This window comes from Phalacrocorax carbo, chromosome 11, assembly GCF_963921805.1.
Source record: "Phalacrocorax carbo chromosome 11, bPhaCar2.1, whole genome shotgun sequence".
NCBI classification, from domain to species: domain Eukaryota; kingdom Metazoa; phylum Chordata; class Aves; order Suliformes; family Phalacrocoracidae; genus Phalacrocorax; species Phalacrocorax carbo.
This window is the reverse complement of record NC_087523.1, coordinates 15,565,797-15,587,724: the sequence shown is the minus strand read 5'-3', so window position 1 is coordinate 15,587,724 and position 21,928 is coordinate 15,565,797. Positions and strand designations below refer to the sequence as shown.

At 43.6% G+C, this 21,928-nt stretch overlaps 1 protein-coding gene across 3 annotated transcripts in view; it reads right to left on the bottom strand.

Moving 5' to 3' along the window:
- MAMLD1 (mastermind like domain containing 1) overlaps positions 1-21,928 on the bottom strand; it is an 82,806-nt gene that overhangs the window by 35,022 nt on the left and 25,856 nt on the right. The gene's annotated exons all lie outside the window — the stretch shown is intronic.

Genomic DNA, 21,928 nt, shown 5'->3' with positions numbered 1-21,928 from the left:
ACTGGCATACTTTCTAAACAAACCAAAACAAAACGAATTCTCAACTGTCTATCTAAACAGACTTTCAAGCTTCCTAATCACAGATGTTTTAGATTTCAGAAACCAGTAAATAAGTCTAAGGCAGTATGGGCTTTGTTCTTTTGAAGGATTTCAGCTCATTCATAAAAATGGAAGTGTTTTCAAAATACAGTTATATAAATATCTTGATCTACAAGAAATGGTAGAGTCCTAAATCCATAAATCTTAGGGAAAAAACCTGCCTTATACACATACAGAAAGTGAAACTGAAAACAATGCTTTTAATACTAATTCAGTGTGATATAGCAATCTCCTCCAAATATAATCAACTGTGGCTTTCAATTTTAACAAGCATCACCTGTATGTCATAGGATTAATCAGACATTAACATTGATGCTTCAAGTTAAGGGAAATAATGATTATGTCCTTGTTTATCAATAGAGGGAGGTAGCATTTAGAAAAGTATCTAATCAGCAATGGGAAAACCATAGAAAGTCACTGTTCCTCTCAGCCAGCTCACAGTAAAGCCTCTCCCAGCCCTGGCCTACAGTTGCAAGTGCTGCCAGTCATCTAGAACCACAAAAAAAATTCACATCTAATAACAGCTCATACCACCAGAAAAGCCCCACCACCTAACCCCAGTGTAACCAGATCGACTCTAGGGCTGTGGTGGGTATGACTAACTTCTAAATTTTACACTAATTAAGCACATCACAGTTCTGCCTAAGAGTCACTACGCAATGGCCAGCAACTTTGGTGCTCTCAGACAACAGTGTCAGAGGATGATCATTGTAGGGTCTGCAGGCGCTTCAGGGCACAAGGTGGGCACACTGTGTGTGGCTCCTTCTGCAATGTGCACGTCGAGGTCACTGTGCAAACGGCCGGTGTCCACCCCTAAATTCAGCCTATGTTCAGGCAACTGACCACAAACGTGCACTGTTCTGACCTGGGAACATGGGAGAGTTGCCCAGTGCCTCGCTCAGCTGGACTCACACAAGTGCTTGCTCATCACTTATTTCTAAATTGGTGGGCTGAGAGAAGATGGCAGATTTGTGCCCACAGCTGCTTAGGCTATAGATGCAGTTTAGGATTAGTATCAGACATTGCCATGCTAGTGTCCACCTTAGACATTTGGAGGAGAGTAAGAGGATACAAGTTAATTGGACGTGATCATCTCTCCATCAGGTCTGTGTACTACAGACAGCTACCCATCAGGTTTTAGGAGGAGTTCGCCTACCTTCCATCAGCAGACACAGCAGTTTTGAACGGCGTTGTGGCAAAGAGACCTTTCTACACAGATATTTTCCCCATACCCTCTAAGAGTTATCCCTTACTAGAGCAATCAGTGCTTCTCTCCTGCGACATACAGTTGCATTGCTTTAACATGGGTTGCACTCAAAAACCACTGCCAAGTGCGAATCAACGCTGAACGGGGAGAGCTGCTTTCAGAGTGCCGTTCGCTGGTTGCCCGACAGCCCTCTTCGGTCAGCAGTGCTATGCGTGGTTTGAATCGTTGCTCTGCGAGAGCTGCCTGTACATCACAGCCGGAGACAGCTACAGCATCAGCGATTTGATTATTTCTCTGGGCTGATGAGGCCAAACTTTGCTTAGCTTTAGGAAATGGAACAAGGCCTAAATCTTCTCCCAAGTGTTGGTCTAATGATGGATGAAATTGTTTTCCTACATTTTCTTTGCTAAAACTAAGCCAGAGTTGCATGTTTCAACAGATGTCGCCCCGTGTAGGCTGAAACATGTTAGTAGAGCATAACTTCATATATTTAAACCCAGACATGTACAGAGAATCTTTACAGAGGCTTCACACATCCAAAATAAACACAGTGTGTTCCCAAGTTGCACCCTGGGAACCTTCGGGCAGAAAGTGGTGGGGGATCTCCCATACTTGGCCAGCTGACATGCTGGCATGCATGTCCTTGCCAGTGCTTCTTTTGCCATAAGACATTCCTATGCTCTGAGTTATTGGGGAAAAATTTGGGCTTTCTAAACACTTTGAAAAAATAGGTTTTTTAACTATTGCACTGGGGAGTAAATGCGATGGGAAAACAAAACTCCATTTCCCCAAGACTATTACTAGATATAAACAGGCCATAGCTTTCAGATAGCATGGGCATTCCAAAACTGGGACAGGATTTTTAAATAGGATGCTGTTGCTTAGCCCTTGTGACAAGCCTGGCTGTAAGAGAGGCAGTGAAATTAGCTGGGTGTTATGTTGTCTTGAAAAGCAAGGCTCCTATTTCCCAGGTGAATATATACACAGGGACCATAAAATCCAGAAGACCAATTTCCCCCAGTGCAGGCAGGTATAACTTCACACAATTTAGTAGCATTGCTTTTGCTTAAGATAGATTTGACCACAGCCCCAAATGTGAGAGAGAAGGATACCATCGTTAAAGCAACTAATCATAGAATGGTTTTGATTAGAAGGGAGGTCCAGGTATCATCAGCCCTCTGCTTCAAGTATATCACAAATGAAAAAAAAACAGACTACAGTATTTAACCAGGCACTTAAGTATGAAGTATCAACTACATACAGAAATCCCTTCTTGGGCTGGACTGGCTAGCTGAGAGGTTTGCGTCAGTGTTCCCCACTGAAGTGCACGTGGTGGTTACTCCCGAGCAGCATGCTCTGCGCTGGGGCTGTCTGTGAGGAGCAGCATTTTCTCCCCAGCTCCCAGCGACTGCTCTCCATGGACGTGCCACATGGCAGCCCTGACCAGTGCAGGGGACCGGTGCAGTTTCTTATTACAGGGATGCTGGCTGGCTCAGACGTGCTAACAGCAACGGTGGGAGATCATCATCACCGCGGCATTGCAACTTTTAGGACCAGGAGCTCCTGATCTAACTTACTCAAGAAGCTGCTTGTTGCAGATCTTCCTGTGCTCTCAGATGTCTCAAGACCATCTCTTTAAAGCCTATCTATCCTGTGCTAGACTCTTCCCATACTAAAAACATTTTCACTGCCCATTCCCTTCATCTGGCCCTGGCTTCACCAGGAAGCAGCTGATTTATTCCAACTCTTTCTCACCTTCAAGAGGGCTTGTGCTATTTGACAAAATCAGCAGAAATAAGAGGAGCACCAAAATATGTTCTTCCCCTTTCTCTGCTGATTAGTATATTGCGCAGCTGTTTCAAACTGAATACCTGACAAATGAACAGAAATATTTTAAAATATAAACACACACACACACTTAAGCTGACTGGAGGTTGTATATGGCTAAGTATGGGAAAAGCTTCATTCATATGTGCAAGCAAGGACAAAGCAGACAAACAGCAAATAGGCTCCTGTGACCTTGTCAAAATTCATTAAAATGCATTAGCATGCACAGGCTAACTTCTGTTCGGGAATACCTGGGAAACAAAGTCAGGCCCTTTGATTTGGGGAATATCCGGTTATGAGGTCTCCACTATCTCAGATTTGCTTTTAGAAGTGAGAGTGAGGTCCCTTCCAACCCCTACCATTCTGTGATTCTGTGATCCCAGCACTACTATCCCCTCAAAACCAACGGGCTGTCTTTCTGGGAAAGACCCAAGTCACAAGTGAGTAGCGCTGCTAGCTCGCAATGGCAGTATAACAAGAATAAATAATAACTCTTTACCTTGCTCCATCCAAGGAAGCTATACAGCTGTGGTTACAAACATCTAATTTGTCACACGGTACCTTGTTACACAGAATTGATTCCCTATGTGTGGGCAGAGTGCTCCGCAGGCTTCTCTTGTGCAAGGAAGAAAAGGCAGACTTGGCATGCAAAACTAGTCCTCGGCTGCACCCTCTCCTAGACTGAGCTCTCTGAAGTTGCCCGCTCGGGTGACTTTTGGCGTCAGGCACTTTCCAAACTCGGGAGGTGGTGCTGGCCTTGCATAACTTACTATTTCTCAACAAAGGGAGAAAGGAGGGCTGGAAGTAGCAAAAACTGAAGCAGAGAGATCAAACTGTTAATAAATACACACTGTGGTGGTTCCATTGGATTTTAATAACCAACCGAATGGGCATCTCTGGACTGGCTCCCTGCCTCGCTCTCGCTCAGCTTTCCTCCTTTCTTTAATACATCAGCTGTCCTCAGTTGCCACTCCAGCTCTCCACGTGAGCCTGGCTGCCCCATGGCCCTGCTGCCAGCTCCTGTTAATTCTCCACCCATCACTTGTTCCTTCGCCCGCACGGTATCTGGGAGGAAAGAGCCACCATGGCCCGCTCGGGAGAGCCTCACTTCTCCAGCTTTCCAATGATCCCCCTTCTGCCAGAAAGAAGCCAAGCCTAACCAGAGATTCCTACTTAGGTCAACGTAATGCAGAAATGATAGTTAAAACGTTAGGTGAGGTATTTCTGTGCCTCTTCCTGGCTTCTGCAGCCTGTCAGAGATTCAAACCTTGATTTACAGCAACCGCAGGTTACTGATTATTGATCTGCAACCACCGCACCCCACTCACTGCCATTGAGAGATCCAACCTACAGCAGTGATTCCCACACCTACGCAGCTTCTTCAAGCTACAGCTGAGCCTGATGGGATGCTGCCATTTTGAACCGATGTCTGTAGAGTCTGCACTGCGTCCTCCTTCAGCAGCTAGTCCACCTCCCCCTGTCTCCAGCATGCACCATCGTTGCTGGAGACTCTCTTGGTTTAATAGCATGAAATCTATGGATCCATGACTGGGTTTTCCAGAATGGGAGCCAGATAACCTTCTTTCACTGGGAATCTCAAGACCCTTGTAATTGTTGGGAAATCCCAGGAGTTGGCTTTTCTGTTTGCTTGATTGAGGAAAAGAGAGAGGTAAAAAGATACAGGGCAGGTGGGGAAAATTTCCATCCCACCACAGATACTGGGGTTTGCTACTGTTGGGGCAGCTTTGCACAAAGCCTTTCAGAGCAAGACACTGGTGCCTCAGAAACCTGGGGACTCCAGGTCATCAACAGGCTGCTAAAATGTGGCATATCTGAATTATTTTGACAGAGAGAGCTTGTTTAATTTTTGGTGGAAGGGCTGAGCCCCGCAGCAGCCTGAGATGAGAAGTCTTTTTCCAGTATTATTTTCAAGGTATATTGCAAACTGTTTTTTCCCTCTGCAAAGTGTAGGACCTGAGTCTAAGGTTTGCTCAACAGAGCTGACCAGAGAATCTATCACTCCCTGTCTCTTTCAAACACTAAACACTGCCAAAATTAAAAGTATGTATTGCCAGAAGCAAACTGTTTGCAGCATTCAGCGATCAAGACTTCAGTCTCTGTGGCTTCAACAAGCTTCAGCGAGAGCTATCTGCCCATCAGCCCAAAATGTTTCTATCTGTTCTGACAAAAACAGTCATGTAATGAGAAAATGAAACTGGCAATTTTCCACATAAAACAAGCAAACATCACAATTTTTTTCTCCTGTGCCTTAAATACACAATTTGGAAAGGTTTGTGCTCTCTGTTGCTCATTTATCCACACTCTAGATAGATTTCAATGTCCTGCTAATCTCTGAGGTCAGTTCATGAACAAGAGGTGAGAATTTGACTGTGTGATTGGGGTCTGGAAAGTGGATCTGATATAATATTACCTTTTAAATGGCAGCAGTTACTTACAGCCCTGCTTGAGCTATCAGACGCGCTGCTTTCGGTAGCAGGCTGGCTTGCACATGAGCAACAAAACCCAAGTGCTCATGGGCAAAGATCCCATTTAACTACAGCAGAACCTGGCACTGCATTAAGTGCATTTAGCACATCTGCAAGTTTCCATTCATGCATGCCAACTGCAGTTTGGTAACAGAAATTCCATTATATATTGGAATCCAAGAAAAAATGCCTCCTGCTGACCAGTGAGTAGCCAAAGCAGTCCACGACTGCGAGGAACATGAAGTATGCTTTATCAAAGTCACATCTTAGGCTACAAGGAGAACTCAAGGAGGCCTAAGCAATTAAAACTACCATTCACTTTCTCCATACTAAGATTAAACATAAGCTAAAATCACATTCTTCCTACTGCTTTAGGCTGTTTGACCCTTCTGATTTTAAGCCATTTCAGCATGGATGGACATAAAGTTGTCATTTCACATTGTCAGGGAAGAGATCACATTGCGATTCCAAGCTACCAGAGATGTGCTTCACTATGCTTAAAAACAGCAATACCCCAACTCCCCAGCTAAGGGGTACCAGGGTAAAGCCTGCTTTGGGGTCTGTTGGGTATTTACAGGCTGGAAAGGTGGCAGATCTGTTTGTAATGAGGTGTGGTAGTGGAGAAAGGATTATGAATAGGGAAAATTCACAGGGTGGATTTCCTTCTATTCATCACGGTCATGGAAATAGGCAACTGGAAGGGAGGATGTAGGAAGAGGAACCGAGGATGTAAGCAGTCATTCTAACCATGAAAGGACACTGGTTATTAGCTGGCTTGTATGCATTATGTGGATTACTTTTACGTGGAACTACAGCTTCTCCCAATTTATAATTTACAGTGGCAATTTGAAATTTGCCATCTTTAAAATAAGCATATTAACATAGATTGGAAGTTGCTACTTAGGCTATGCATGTGTAAAACACCTCCTAAACACCACTGCTACATATGTAGAATTTGATCTCCCATCAGTAGAGCAAACATCAGTTGACTTGACAGGAGCATGCTGTGATCCTTTGCCCCATTACTGTCACCACTCATTGTGATCTTCTCCAGTTATTCCCTCAGTGAAGCTTGAACCTCAAGCTGTGTTAAAACAGAAAGAAGAAAACAAGGTGCGTGCTTTCCTTTAATAAAGGTGGCAACACTCCCTGTTGTGAGTTCAAAAATACAGGAGCTTCCCCTGTTACATTGCTGCAGCACTCAGGTCTCTTGTTTGACTGTTGAATAGATGTGAACTTTTAGATGGTGAGTGCCGACCTGGCACTTTCTTTCTTCTATGTGGCCTTCTTCCCCAAGTCACCATGCAGCATAGGAAGTAATCCTGGCTGCAAATACTCAGAATTGCATCGTTTTGCTGGTAAGCACAAAAATCCAAATCATCATGACTATACAAAACCGGAAAGATGTGATCTTATCATAAGCTTAAACCACAGAAACTAACAGGAAATTCAACCTGGACTACCAAGAGCCTAAGGTATTAGGTTTTTTTCCTAAATATTAACCAAAAGTTAAAGGGAAGGAAATGCAATTACGATTTTCTTGTATCGGTTTGTGTGAATGCAGTTATGCTCATAATGACAGAAATCTGTCTGATGTATATCCTGCTTTAAACTGGAACACCTTACAGCCTACACAGCAGCAAGTTTGTGAGCAACGTTCTTCTGACTACCCTTGTGTAAAATTACAGGAAACATCACTAATATCTGTGTGAAGATATCAGTGTAGGATCAGTTCCAAGGAGGAAAAAAACATAGCCAAGACGATACCTATTTTGCCATCCCACACAAGCCAGCCACATGCAAGAGACCAAGTAACATTCACTGTAAATAAAAGGAAAAAGGAAGAAACCCAAACCATAGCTTTGCTCCTTTTCAGGTCAGACAGAATTACCAATCTCATTTAAAAGGCACCAACAGAGATCTGCCCTATCAAAACAAATGTTCAGAGCCTCCCCATCTTGTCTTTCCTTAGCAATTCATCTGCTTTTGATATTAATGGCACTGTTAAAATGGAAATTTTTCCAGGAGAAAAATTGCTGTTGACAAATGGATCTGGATGAACAGGACTACTGCTTGCTCCTGTGTTGTACTGGTAGCAGGAGATCCCTGTACAGATGCCTCTTAATTAGTCATCTGAAGACTCACAGCAATCACGTCACGCATATTGTTTGGCTGTAACTTCCACATTCCATTTAATGACAAGTGTTATTAACTAGACAGCTGAGGACAGAACAAGTTCTCTGTCTCTCGGTTTTTAAGCTGTAATACAAGAGCATTTCTTTCATATCTGGCTGTAAATCAAGATCAATCTTAGACTCAACGCCTTTCCATCACTATTACCTCATCTTACCTCAGTTTTAATACCAGCAGTATTGTTTTATATCTTTTTTTATAGTCCATTAATTTCAAAGTCCTATGGAACACTTTGCAGTAATTTTGTAGACTACATTAATTTCTCATGGCAATAGCTAGGCTGGAGAATTGCAGATCCTCTCCACTGAGCAAAAAGCGATGTTTTTGCTACTTCGGTCTACTGGGATTTGAAAGACACTTTTCTCTCTTCCTTTTTAGCCCCTAACATTGGCACGGTTATGCAATGACCACAAGCTAAGAGGAGCTAAGTGTAAGAAACAGGCGTTCCTAATTTATGAGATAGGTTTACCATTTACTAGACAACCAGGTAAAACCCAGTCTGACACTTCTTTTATGCTACATATTGCATTATTTTTTAAAATCCCAGAAGACCTACTCCTGCGGTTTTATTAAACTACAGGTTCCGTTTTGTCAGAAGGTATGGTTGGGGAATTAAGAGCCTGGAGGCAAAGCCTTCAATTAGGTCAAACCTGGGGCCAAAAAGCTCTCAAATTCTCAGAAAAATAAGAAACAATGGGATTTCAGTCTGGAAAAAAAGCATTTTTGTTTCAACAGCTGAAGTACTCACACTTACTCCCCCAAAGAATAATAGCTCCAGCCTCAACTCTGTGGCTGCGCCTGAACGCTAACCCTGTGCAGCCTTACGTCTGACTGCTGAGTGGCCTTCCGCTTACTTTCTGTATCGGAAGGCAAGGCATGACTGCATCCAGAGCTCCTCTCTAGGCTTGGTGGGGGACAAAACATTTAAAAGAGCAGTTTGAAGTTTCTCCTAAGTGGTATCAGAAACTGGAGCACAACTCTAAGGAGGATGGAACAAACGGGCAAGGAAAGGAAACACCCCGAATGGCTCCTCTCCCACCCATTCCTCCAGGGCCTTTGGATGTTCCAGGCCTCCTGGATGTTCCTCTGCCTTTCAAAAAATTAAGCAATAAACAGTTTATTGATTAATACAGAGCCATAAAACCAAGCCTCCCTTAGAGTAAAAAGATCGCGAATCTAGTGAGTCTCCCACTGAACTTGGGTGTAAGAGAACTCTTTGTAGAGCCAGAAGCAGAAATGTTTAGTAAAGCAGAAGAGTCTGGTAGTGAATATTTAATTTGTTTCTCACTACTTCATTTGTCCTACCACTTTCATCTTTACCTACACTCCACTCTTTTCAGCCTGCACTAACTGGAATAGGAACAGAGTTCATTGGCATGAACATGTTATTTGTAGGCTTCCTTCCTCCTGGCCCAGCGAGGTGACCAGCATGCAGCTCTGGCTCCTACAACACTCTTTAAACAGTACCTGTTACTTGCCCAGGGACCTTTAAAGGGATTCTGCAAAATAGTGGTACTAAAAACCCCAAACCAATCCCAGACCACCGCCCAGCCCTGAAGCCCTCATCCTGTATAAAGCCATGGGAATCCTGGCCTCAGTGAAATAAATATTTTGGGACACTGACTTCAGCGAGGATGGGATTTCACTCTTTGCTCTTTCAATATTATTAACTAAAGGAGTGAATTAAAAATACAGAGGATTTGGAGAAATTCTCTCCAGCAGAAAATGTGATGCTTAAGTTACTTGGTTTTTAACCAGAGAACCTCTCGACTTGCTATAGATACCGGTTCCCCTCTGTCCTAGAAGCAATGTTAATCACACATTCATCACTGCAAATTGACAACATAAATGCTGACTTGTGCAAACAATGTTAGAGAAAATGGTGTTCTTGCTGCAGAAGTAAATTACACAGCCTTTCAAGCTTTCGGCACTTCTCAGTTTTATGTAAACTCTAATTTCTAAGCCTTTGTTCTGCCTTTAAAGGTCACACAGTTGAAAGCTATGAAGCATAGCATGTGTTCCCACTGATATTAAAATACTGTTTACTGAATCATGCATATAAATGTAAAGAAGAAACTGTTTGTAACCTACTGCGTTAATAAGAGATGATTTATCAGACAACACGGTTCCAAGTATCAACACGTGGAATGTAAACATCTGATCTTAATCACGCAACATAATTTTTTTTGTTGTTTTTTGAAGCAAGGTCTCCACATTGCCATGCAATTACACTAACTTCTGATGACACTGTATTTGACTGATTAAACTCTTAATCTTGCCAATGCTTAACTTCAGGAATACAAGCGGTCTTTTTAGATTCAAGCATATGATTGCACATTTGCAAGATCAGGATTTCATTTGCATATTCAAATTGCAAAACTCCATCTTCCCTTTGTGTAAGGCCAACTATAGCGCTCCAAATGCTAAACAACCACCGTAGAGTTGGACAGTATTTTTAGCATCTCTATGGTGCATTTCTATCTTTAGCTGCTGTGTTCACAATCAATCCCACAGGACACTGCATAGCTAACATAGCCTGGGCTCTTCACCACATTCAGTTTTTCTCCCAAAACATGGTGAAAGCAGACTATATAACAGGCCAGTTCAGGGCCTGCCAAAGTCTCCTTAGATGCAACATCTTGAGCAGAGGAGAACTGTATCAAAGCACTAAAATATTAAAATATGAGAGCATTCTGCTCTGGAGTGGGGATGGAGGTTGCCGTGACTTCCTCCAGGGAAAATACAGCTCTACATTCCGAGTTTGCACTGTGTAGATAAATCAAGGAGGACAGTGGAGGATTTCTGCACGTTGTTTCCTAGCAGGATGTGCCCATGGGTTCATGGCAAACTTCTGGTCAAAGCTTAACCCTGCAAGAGAAGTTAATAATTGAACTTGCCAAATCATCACAATTTCTAAATCCGACTGCGTCTTGTTTTTACGAAGAGGCATATTAAACCAGTGAGCCATTTTATTAGACTCATGCTCATGTAACAAAAACATGTGTTAGCTCTTGAGTGCCAAGTATCATCCTGGAGGGTTACCAATCCCTGTTACAGATTTTGTAGCCAGACTGCAGTTATCTGTCATAACAGAGGAGGTAGTTTTGAATACACAGAACGAAGCATGCTGCTCGGTTCGGGAATACTTTACATGGTCTTGGTCTCTTTGTAAAACTCTAGGAAGAAGATGAACTGCAGGGTGAAAAAAAGAGCTTGAAAGTTACTGCTGACTGTAGTGGGACTATCTCGCAGAAGCCTCCTGGGGGGCTGGGGCACGGCCCCAAGCTTGCTCCTTCATTCCCTAGAGGAACTTCTGAAAATGGCTGCAGCACCACCAGTTCCAACATGCAACTATGGCAGCTGGGTCAAGTCTGAGTGCATAGGAAACATTTTAGAGTCATCTCTATCAGGCATTTCAAAACTACACGTTTACCACAAAGAGAGAAAAAAACTCATCATGGGAATAGCAGTATTAACCAGATGATTGACCTTTGAAGCTTCAAATCTGAAATGCTTTCCACACCGAGCTGGAGCTGCATATGGAGACAATAGCCTCCGATATCTTGATTTACAGAGGAAGTACTGATGGAAACCCATATATCCTGTTAATGGTGAAGGGAAGGGAATTATGTAAAGGAACTATTTTTTTCATTAAGTGCCTTAGCTGAGGTTTGCAGATGAGCCGAGACACTTGGCTCCAATTTAATTTCAAGGGGACAAGATAACCTGAAAACCCTTAGAAAACCTTAGACCTTGTGAGTGCTTCACAAATGGGCTCCTCATTTCCCCATTTACATTTATCTTCTCTCCCATTACTACATGCTATCAAACACTCTGTTATTAAAATTCTTTAAATGATAATGGGACTTTCCAAACAAACTGTGCTCATTAGCTTCCTCTACCCTACCACAGGTATGGCTGGATGTCTGGGAGGCGTGAGAACTGGGGAAACGGCATCAGGTCTAGGAGGGTGTCCCTTGGCTCTCCAGCAGCACCGGAGCAAGCAGCAGCACATACTGTGCTCTAGGTCTACAATAAACTGGCAGGTTTTTTGGTTTTTTTTTTTGGTTGGGTTTTTTTTTTTGTTATTTTTTCCTTTTAAGCATAGCATGTATTCAATCAAGAATATCAGAGTTATTAATTTGAAATATTTGCATTATGTATCACGAGCATCAGGTTAAGGAGAAAAGAAGAAAAACCTAGAAGTACTTCTGTTTTTCTGAGCCCTTTCTTATAGGGCTTAATTTTTAAATGAGTAGAGGCTTCCCCTCCACCCAGGATATGAGGTTGGCATCCTGGGGTACGGTCCTCATCCTACTAAGGGCTCCTCAATTGAAAACCGTGGGTTGCAAGACTTGCCCTTTACTAAGAAACAATGATATTACAGGAAAACTCACTGCATACTTTTGAACACCAACCTTCCATTTTCTAATACAGACACGATGTCTGGAGTTGAGCAAACACATTCTTGAAAGGTCAGAACACTTAAACTGTATGTACCTAGTTTAGGATGAAAAAAGCTGTTGTTGCCTTTTAGTTATGACATTTCAGTTTACCCACAAGAATTACACTACTTCCCCTAAAAGTTTTCAAGCCCAAGAATATGCTTCTCTCCCAGTGTTGGGAAGTGAAGGTAAAACTTTTTTCTGTAGTAACTTATCACAGCCATCACCAAATCCAGTGATTTGTCAAGAACACAGCCATTCTTCTCCAGAGGGCTTCAGCTGCCAGCAGATATGTGCGTGGGGAAGCCCTGTCTGCCTTGGAGGAGAAGGGGCTGGAAGAACCCAACTTGCCTAGACAGCAGCTGGTGGCCAGCCGCTGCCCAGGCGAGCCACACGCGAGCATTCGCACCAAACTTTGCAAACCTGAAAGAACTATGAAATCTCCTAAAATGCAGAGTGGGAGGGTGGGTAGCTCTTCATTTTTTCTGAAAGAAGGGGAGGAACTTCCTCTTTCAATTACAGTTGTACAGTCTAGTGAGGATATAACTGCTGTAACGATCAGGAAACAACTATCATGTCGGATGGCACTATGGAGCATTACTGGGGAGCTGCAAGGACCTTGTGAAGTGGGGACAAAAGTCTGGATTTGCTGGGAATGCTCTGATCTGTCTCTAAACACAGTGTTGTGTCCACCTTCAAGTTTCAGGGCATTAAGGTTATTGAAGGAGCTCCAGTTTAACCCTAGCCCAAAGAGGTGAGGTCACTTTGCTTCAACAGAGCTGCTTGAGGTCACTTCGTCACTTTAGACCATCTTCCCTCCCTGGGGCTCAGACATCCTGAAGCCAAGGCTGTACTGAGCTAGCTCTGGGACTAGTTAGCGCAGGCGAGCACTGCATGAATGCGACCCACCGCACTGGGTCACGCTGGACCTTCGCAGGACATTGCATGTGCTGCGCCCAGGTAGCCCCAGCAATCTCAAGCTGAACTGCACCGAGAGAAACTCTCCTTAGCTTAGTAGCTGCTGGTGAACAGGGATGTCTTAGACATGGTAAGATGACTGTCCTCTATATTATGAAATGACAGCCCCCCAGGTGGAAGTTGCTGAACTCGATCTGAGAAGCACTGACTGATTGCAAATGCAATGGAGATTGGAGCAGGTTGGCCCCTAAAAAGTCGTTGAGGGTAACCATTTTATTTCATAGTGGCACAGAGATACTACTTTGTAGGAGTGCAAGTTCTTCAAATGGAATAACTTGAGGACTTCCAAGTGCTTACCATGGCTGCAACCCCTCACCTCCATAATTACTGCTATGCAAAGCTCCTGCCAGCTTAGCATTGATCCTTGACAGTATTTCCAGCACGCATCATGAGCATCGATATGCATTTCACAAGTCTCCCACTCTTGAGCTCCTAACCAAGAGCCAACTTCTCTTCTGAACCAAATTTTCAGAAGAGACCCCTCCAGTGCCCACCAGTGCCATTGGTACCACACCGTGGCGCTGTGCATACCCAGCCCCGTACACCTCATCCCACCGCTGTGGTTGCTTTGGAGGAAAAGAGCTCCAGTTCTACAAAACACCTATTTGCCTTTGAAGTTGCTTACGGGGACTGCAGAGAAACTGCACCTAGTTTCCTGTGCTTCAGTCACTAGATTTGCCAGACATGATATAGGAAATGGGCAGGAAACGTCAGCCTTGCGTATCACACCAATTCTTCCCCTTCCCTCCATGTCACGTCTGAGCAGCACACCAAGACCTGACCTTGCACTTTTTAGTGCGGCCTGTCTTACACAAACGTTTGAGTCAGATCTAGAGCCAAAAACAAATAAAAAGCCAAACATATTGCCTAATTTTTTTAATGAAAAAGGCTGACACCGTGTATCATACCTATCTGTACTCAAATCTAAAACAAATGGCGCACTTTAAACTGCATTAATTTTGTAAGATCAACAAAAATTTAAAAATTCAACTTATTTTTTACTCCTGGTACCAACATAAAGACTGTTAAAGAACTGATATTCCTGGAGCTCTGTACAGACGTGAGAGGCGCTGATGCACAAAAAGGTGTACTATGATTAAGCACATGAGTTAGGAGGTTTCAGCTGTTATATTTCTCCCTCTACCTTTTACCGTCATCTTAATTTTGCTTCCATTAAAAAATCCAAGGCAGAAAACCAATGAAGACCTAGTCCTTCACCTTGCTTCTTTGCACAATCGTTTGGACAATGGATGTAAAATAGTACTTTTCTAACCTGGCAGCATTTTATATTCACTTTATCACATCGCTGGAGAATCTGCAGGCCCTAACTGATCATCATCCAGTATCTTCTGGATTGTGCCATTTGTATTCCTGATAATTTTTGAAAAATCAGGCCTGTGTTATATTTGGTCACGACCAATTAAGAATTAACTCACAATACTGAACCCAATTTGAAGTATTTGATGTTAGTACATAACAAGACATCAAAAATAATGCATGGGAGAAATTGGGTGATGTTGGGGTAGACTTTTGATTTAAGCAAGTTTCTTCTCCAGCAGCGCACTGCGTGCTCCCTTACACGGCGTTTCCTGGTTTTTGCAAGACAAATCTGCTCTGTAACAAGACAGACACTGTCAGAAGTGTCAATATGAGTAACTCCCTGAAAATAAACTTTGCTCATTTACGATATAGTGTTTCTAATGTGTGACATGAAACCAAACTGCACGGAAGGACCTTATCAGGCTGCCTGCAAGCGAGGTGCACCAGCAAAGTGCAAGGCCCGATTCCTCAACCCAGCGAAGAAACTGCGATTCCCTGCAAGAACGGCAGTGTGAGCTGATCAGACACGGTGTCACCACGGTTGTTCACCAAGCGGTTGCACAAGATGAGATTTAGCTTGTCAGTAAGTACCTCCCGCTTCCAGGGCGGCGTGGGTGCCGCGGCGCCCGGCAGGACGGGGCGCTGCCGGGAGGGCGCCTCTGGCAGCTCTTGCACAACAACGCTGAAAACCACCGGTTCATCGGGACTGTCCATTTAATTATGCCAAAATGGAGCTGCAACGGGATTCCTAAACAGCTCTCGCATTGCCACGGCCTGGATCTCTCATTGCCACATATTAATTTTGGGTTTCTAAAAGAGGTCAAGCTTCCCCCCTCCCCCCCTAAAATGTGTAGAAGCTCCTGGATTGAATGGGAGGGAAGGAGAATTAACCTCAAGTGCATTTGCTTCACTTGTGAATGGTTTGTGCTTAACTCTAAGGGTAATCCAAGAACAAGGAGGAATTTTTGTTACCCCTTAAAAATCTATTTATGTTTATCTCCATGTGAGAAAGCAGCAGCCGCCTTCACCAGCATGTAATACAGTCCTGGCTTCTGAAGCACACTGCTGCCAAACAACAAAATACTTTTAACAGAAACCTGGTCCATTAACGAGCTGAACCATCAAATAGTCACGTGAGAACAGCAAACAACCCCAGGAAGAGCTGCTGTCCTTCCATGCTGAACAAAAAGCTATTTACAGTAAGAGAAATAATGCAACCTCTAATGCGTCTTTGCCTCCCTCTCCAACACATTTGAACACAACTTTCCCTTGGTTCCTGACACAAATTTAAAGAACCAAAAGTTGCCTTTTTCTATGCTCACTTGTTCCTGGATGTCCCTTGTGCAGATGTCCTCCCAGGACCCATCTTGCCACATTCCTCTGCCAACTGCAGGTCTCATCGGGTCCAGGCTCTCCACTGCCTCATGCATCAAACACATTTCAGTTTGGGCATCTCAGTGCTTGCCAGTAATATTTTTTTAAATAAAACCAAACTTGGTCTTTTCCTCACTGAGGAAAAGTGTCTTTGCGATATTCTATATGCAGAATAATCTCTATTCTGTTTTATAACTGGACCTGGGCTGCTGAAACAACTGGAAACTTTTCAGCTGGTTCCAGTGGGTGTTTCTCTGTATATCTACTTACAGTTAGCTCTTTTGAGAATGAAATGATCACACCACATTTTTTATAATGATACCAGCGCTTATTCTCACCTTCTGCATACCTGTGCATATAAAGAGATTTTATCGCTTCTGCACTCACCATATTTGACTGTTTTCAAACCCCGTGTGCAATACAAAGAACTGCACTACACAGAAGAGAAAGTATGCGTCTAACACAAACATTTATAATTCCAAAGCTTTAGACAACAATTGAGATAAACCTAGCATCAGCTGCAGTGCAAGCTGTGCTGTGCGATTCAAAGGGGGCCCTGAAGGTGCAATTTGCATTTAATCTTTTTGCTGTTAGCTCAAGCTTTAGGTGAAACCAAAAAAAAAACCTCATTAGACAGGTGGAATAAACTGAAGGTGAAGTCTGCGGCACTCCTACTCGGTGCAGGAAGAACCACGTTCACTTGACAGGCAAGGTGATGCTACATCCTGTAATAAAGACTTAATTCCTGTAACTTTTTTATTTCTGAAAAAGGATCAACCCCCCATATTTGAAGTATGCTCATCAAGGAATTCCTAACAACGTCTCCATGCAATGCTTTCCTCAAATCTTTTGCCTTCCACATACAGGACAGCTGCTTTCCAGCCAAAGCACTGGGCTATAGAAATGGGTTGCTCTGATTTATAACTGAGGTGTTTAAAATCAGGCAATCTAATTATCGACTTGCTCGTCCACAACGTCTGCAGTCAGCAAAATTTTAAAAATGCAAAATATTGACAAGATCAGACAAATACATAATGAGGGAGTTATTAAAATGCAAATTGCCTGCCTTCTGGTATTGCTGTGGTGTACGGCACAGGACCCCTGAGCCTGCATCTAGCCCCAGCCTCCTTCTAACTCCATGCTGGTTATGAGTGGGGAGAAAAATGGAGCTGGGGAAAACGAATGGGCAGAGCTATCACAGGCCAGCCGTGTGGGCCCCCACATCATGGGGACCCCCAAAGAGAGATGGTGACTGTATGGGAACGGGAGGCACTGCGATGTATAACGAAGAGGTGGCCCCACACACACTGGACCCCAGAGCTTCACAGGATTTCAGAAAGGCCCTGGCCACAGAGGGAAGCCCAACAACAGCAGTTCAGGGCCCCTGTTCTGGGAGGACAGCCGGAAGGGGAAACTTTTTGCAAGTTGGTAAAACTTGACATCAAAATTAATGAAAGGCACTGCTTTAAGATTTAGTTTAAAAAAAAAAAGTCCAAAGGAGGATGTGATGGAAATCCTCTCTCTTGAACCTGCTCCAGGATGCATGGGTCGGGCTTTAAGAAGAGAAAGCCCAGTGCCTTGATCTGGTTTCAGAAGTCCCAGCTGGAAGGTAAAAGAGGGTGTCATTACAAGAGGTATAATTCCCTCCTTTCTCATCTCTGCCCCCAACTTTTTCTTCTCATTTAAATAGCCTGATAATCCTGTGGACTGTCTAGTATATGCTTATTATTTCACCTTGCAGACACATTCTTGTAAGTCTGAGGGCTGCGTATGTGTCTGGGTGTCTATAATAGAACAAGTAAAATAATACCATTCCCAGCTGTGGCCTGGATGATCCAAGCACTCACCAGGACAAAACTTTGATGGATATTATAATTTTATGCAATGCACTTCAATCATGTTAATATTGCTGTAACAATGTCTAAAACCTATGCCAATATAGATGGTGACACCCAATTAATAGGCAAATACTACGGGGGTGGCTAAATGCTAATTTTATGTTGGCATTTAGCCTAAGAACTTCATTAAGCCATCTTCTATTTTAAACTGTAGCCATCCCACCTTGTGCTGTGCTGCTGTCTGTTCTTAGTCAGTATTACGTGAATCACAGTAATTCCTTGCAAGACAGACAGGGTCACAACCGTACGGCACTACGCATCTGCCCAAAACCAGAAAAGATGGTCCCTGCACCCAAGAGCTTGCAGTAACTCTGAAGCTAAGCTTTGTTGACACTTGGAAGTGAGATCTGGTGCAGGGCGTTAAAGTGATGGTTCAGGCAGATGGATGTAGCTACTCCGTGCTCCCGAAAACGCATTGAGAGGAAAAGGACACTGCAGCGATACCACCTCCACGGAACATTGGCCCTTTTCAGTATCTGGTTAGGAGCGTCCATAGGCAGTGTGGAGGCAGGCAGCCGAAAGGTTGCAGAGCCTCCATGGCCGTTAGTGAGCAGCACTGATACAAAGCCAGTTCTTTATCTCATCTTTCAGATAAATAAAATCCAAAATAGATGGAGCTTAACACACACAGATAACAGCAAAGGTGCACAATCAAATTGAAAAATACTACAGCATACTTGCAGCTACAGCCAGAACTGTGGTAAAGCTGTATTGAATTTGCAGAGAAATTAGATGCCTCGTTAACTGTGGATAGATGCACAACTGCCCAAATTTAAACTTCCTCCTTTCCCCAGCTCACAACAGTCATTACAAATCATGCAGCTGAATGAAAGCTGAAAAAGCACTTGGAGCTTGGCAATTTTGCTGTGGTGAGTCCAATAATAAACAAGAGAAGAGGGGTGGCAGCACTGATAATCTTTATATCAAAAACACATTTTCTGCAAAGCAACCTACTGTTCATATGCAAAATACATCATGGTGCTAGTAGGGAATGAACTGTCCTGCATTTTATAGATAGTCATTTTATTACAGATTCCCCCTGATTGTGACTCAGAAAACAAACGTTTCATGCATCCTTTCTTTTTAATAAATGCACAGGATACACAACATGGCTGGATTATGTTACGCTGCTCTAGACAGTGGTTTAAAATGCAGTGTTGGAGGGCTATTTCTTCTGTGCAGTATCACGCATCAATTATTAACAAAAGTTAAGGAATGAAAGCAGAGCAAAGCTTCATCTGTCCAACTAAAGTCAGCTCCTGGAACATGCTGAGTATCATCCGCCTGTTCCCAAGTCAAACGGGCTGGCGGCAGCACGGTACCCAGGAGCCCTGGTCCCTGTGGTATCTCTTCCTGCTCTTCCCATCCTTCTCCCTGAAGCAATTAAAAAATCCTGAAGGCTTCTTGGCAAGCCATTTTTTTCTCTTCTCTCACTCCCTCCGAAGCGACAATGGCTAGGTGGGGTTTAGTTTTTTAAGTACTAGGTCTTCTTCCTAAAGCTAAAAACGTTTGGATAGATGTGAGCAGCCTTGACCACGTGCAGGAAAATCTAGTCCATTGCTTATCAGTCGATTTGGCTTCCCACCAAGAGTAACACGCTGCTATAAAGGGCCAACACTGTGTGAAAAAGGAGCTGTTCTACTAGAATACACTCCGTTAATTCTGGTTGAACTGACATTCTCCTAGGACAACGGCTCAAAACGTGTTTAGACTATTGTACTAAGCGTGGCAGGGAACAGCAGGCTGGTTTCTCTCTGGTGTCACTAAACAAGAGGCAGACCAAAAAGAAAAAAAAAAAAAACAACACAAAAAAACACACACACACACAAAAAAAAAACCACCAAGAAAACCCCCAAACCTCTTGAAAATCAAACAAATCAAACGTGGGACAAACTCTCACAGCATCAGCTTTCACCAAAATAATATGTCAGATTTTAAACAAAAATCCCCACCACCGTAGCAAGAAAAAATACTGAAAAGTCAAAAATTCCAGACTCGCTACACTTACTGTAATTGTCCTTTATAAGAAGAGCCCTCTAGTTATGTGAAATGACATTACCTCACAGCCCCAGGCTCCCCGTGCTGTGCACAGGAAGGAAGCAGACACACATCTCTTTAAGAGCCGTTTCCTCTCTGCTCTATTAATTTCGGAGATTAAGCAAGCCACTCCTTTGTGGCATAATAGAGCAAGATAGAGCCATTGTGTTTGCGGAGAGTCCTGCTCCCTGTTTTTCTGCCTTTGAGCAGGGGGGATGCCTTAGCACTTTATCCTCAGATGAAAAGCCAGAAAACTTCCAGCAGCCCTAAAGCCCCCCTTCTTTTTAAATCACAATTTCAGCATGTAAGAAGCCAGCAGCTCCATTCCATTCCCCACCGCTGATGAGGATCTCAGTGTCTCACTGACACAGTTCAGGATGGGAGAAAAACCCAGTTGCATCAGATGAGGGATTCTCTTTTCAAGGGCCCTGAATCAACAGGATTTACTTAATCAGGGTTTTGTTTTGCCTGGGCACATGCATCCCACCTTAGAGTCCCTCCCCACAGTGTTGAAGCTGAGGCACTAAATTTGCCTTTTTTTCTTTTTTTTTTTCTTTTTTTTTTTTTAATTTAAACACCATTTTTGCTCTTCTGCCTTCACAGCACAAAATCCCTTCAGCTCGTACCAGATGCCTGATGACCTTTAATAATACAGAGGCCACCGCCTCTCCGATTCAAAGACTATCAACACATCTTATGCTGGAGCCCGGGATTACACAGGCTACCAAGCGACCAACAGCTGACCAGAGCATCAGCTGTTCCTAAAGTTTTTCTGAAGGAAGAAGAGAGAAGCAGAAGATTCAACCAGTGCCAGAGCAAGCTGGGATCCCCGCTCTGAGCCTGGGCTTTCAAATTCTCTCCTAAAGCTCAGCAGATGATTTATCCTTAACTTTGCAGTTTTCTTTCCAGACTGTTAAGCAAACGAGGTTGGAAACACAGGACCTTTTTGGAGTCAACTGCCATAGGAAATACCACTTTGCGGGGGCGCACAAAGCTGCAGAATCCTTGAGACTAGTTCACATTTTTTACAGTGTGTAAACATGGCCGTTACTAAATAGAAATGCCATCAGCAGTGAGTGGGTTTCTTTAGGGGGAGGAGGAAAAAGATAACACACGCTGAGAGCTTTTGAGCATCAGAAGCAGCAGGAGAAGAGCGATCTCCTGGCCGGAGCAGGAGCCCAGGAGCCAGAACACTGTCCCTACTGTACCTTCCCTTGCAACGCAGAGTCAGGAACACAAAACCCATCCAGATAAAACAATTTGCCTATTCAGCAGCTTTCTTTTCATGAGCTGCTTCATCTTTGCAGGCTGCGCCCCCAACCCCCCGCCTTCCTAGTCGCCAACTGAAAACTTTGGAAAGAAAAGGAGAAAGGAGTTGTTCAGACAAAGGCCTGATTCTCTGCAAGAGGAGGGCACGTACACCAGAAAACACAGTCACGGTGTTTTGAGCATGGTGCTGGCAAGTTACTCTGCTGGTAGTTGTAGGAGTCTGCTCCCCAGGCTCCGCTTCAGGTTTCGGGACCGTGCAATAGTAAAAGAGGGAGCTGAAGCTCCTGCGCTTTCAGCGCCGACGGCCTGGATGTGTTTCTGGCCAACACTCCAGCTGGGTACCTGCGATCTCCGCACCCTCTCCCAGCAGCTACGTGGGGCAGGTTCCTCACAAAGTTTTCCCTGCCTGTTGCCAATGGAAATCTTAACCCCTTGCAGAGATTTTCCTTCTGGGGCGGCCCCTTGCAAAAGAGGGGTTTTAATGATTTTTTTTTTTTTTTACTGTTAAACAGAGATATTTTTCTGATGTATGAATGTAAATCACCAGTTCATATTGCAGAGGTGACTCAACAGCATTTAGATGCCAACATGTAGTTACTTCTGGATGGAGCAGGATGTGATTCAGCAACTACAGGCAAGTAGCAGTGTACCCCTTGCACCCTCTAGACTCCTTTTTTCTTAATAAATTAAACTAAAATTTAGTTTAGTGATTTTTACTTTGGTCTTTTTTTTTATTACAGTCACTCTTGATCTGACATCATACACACCTCTAACCCCTCTCCTCCAGTATTCAGA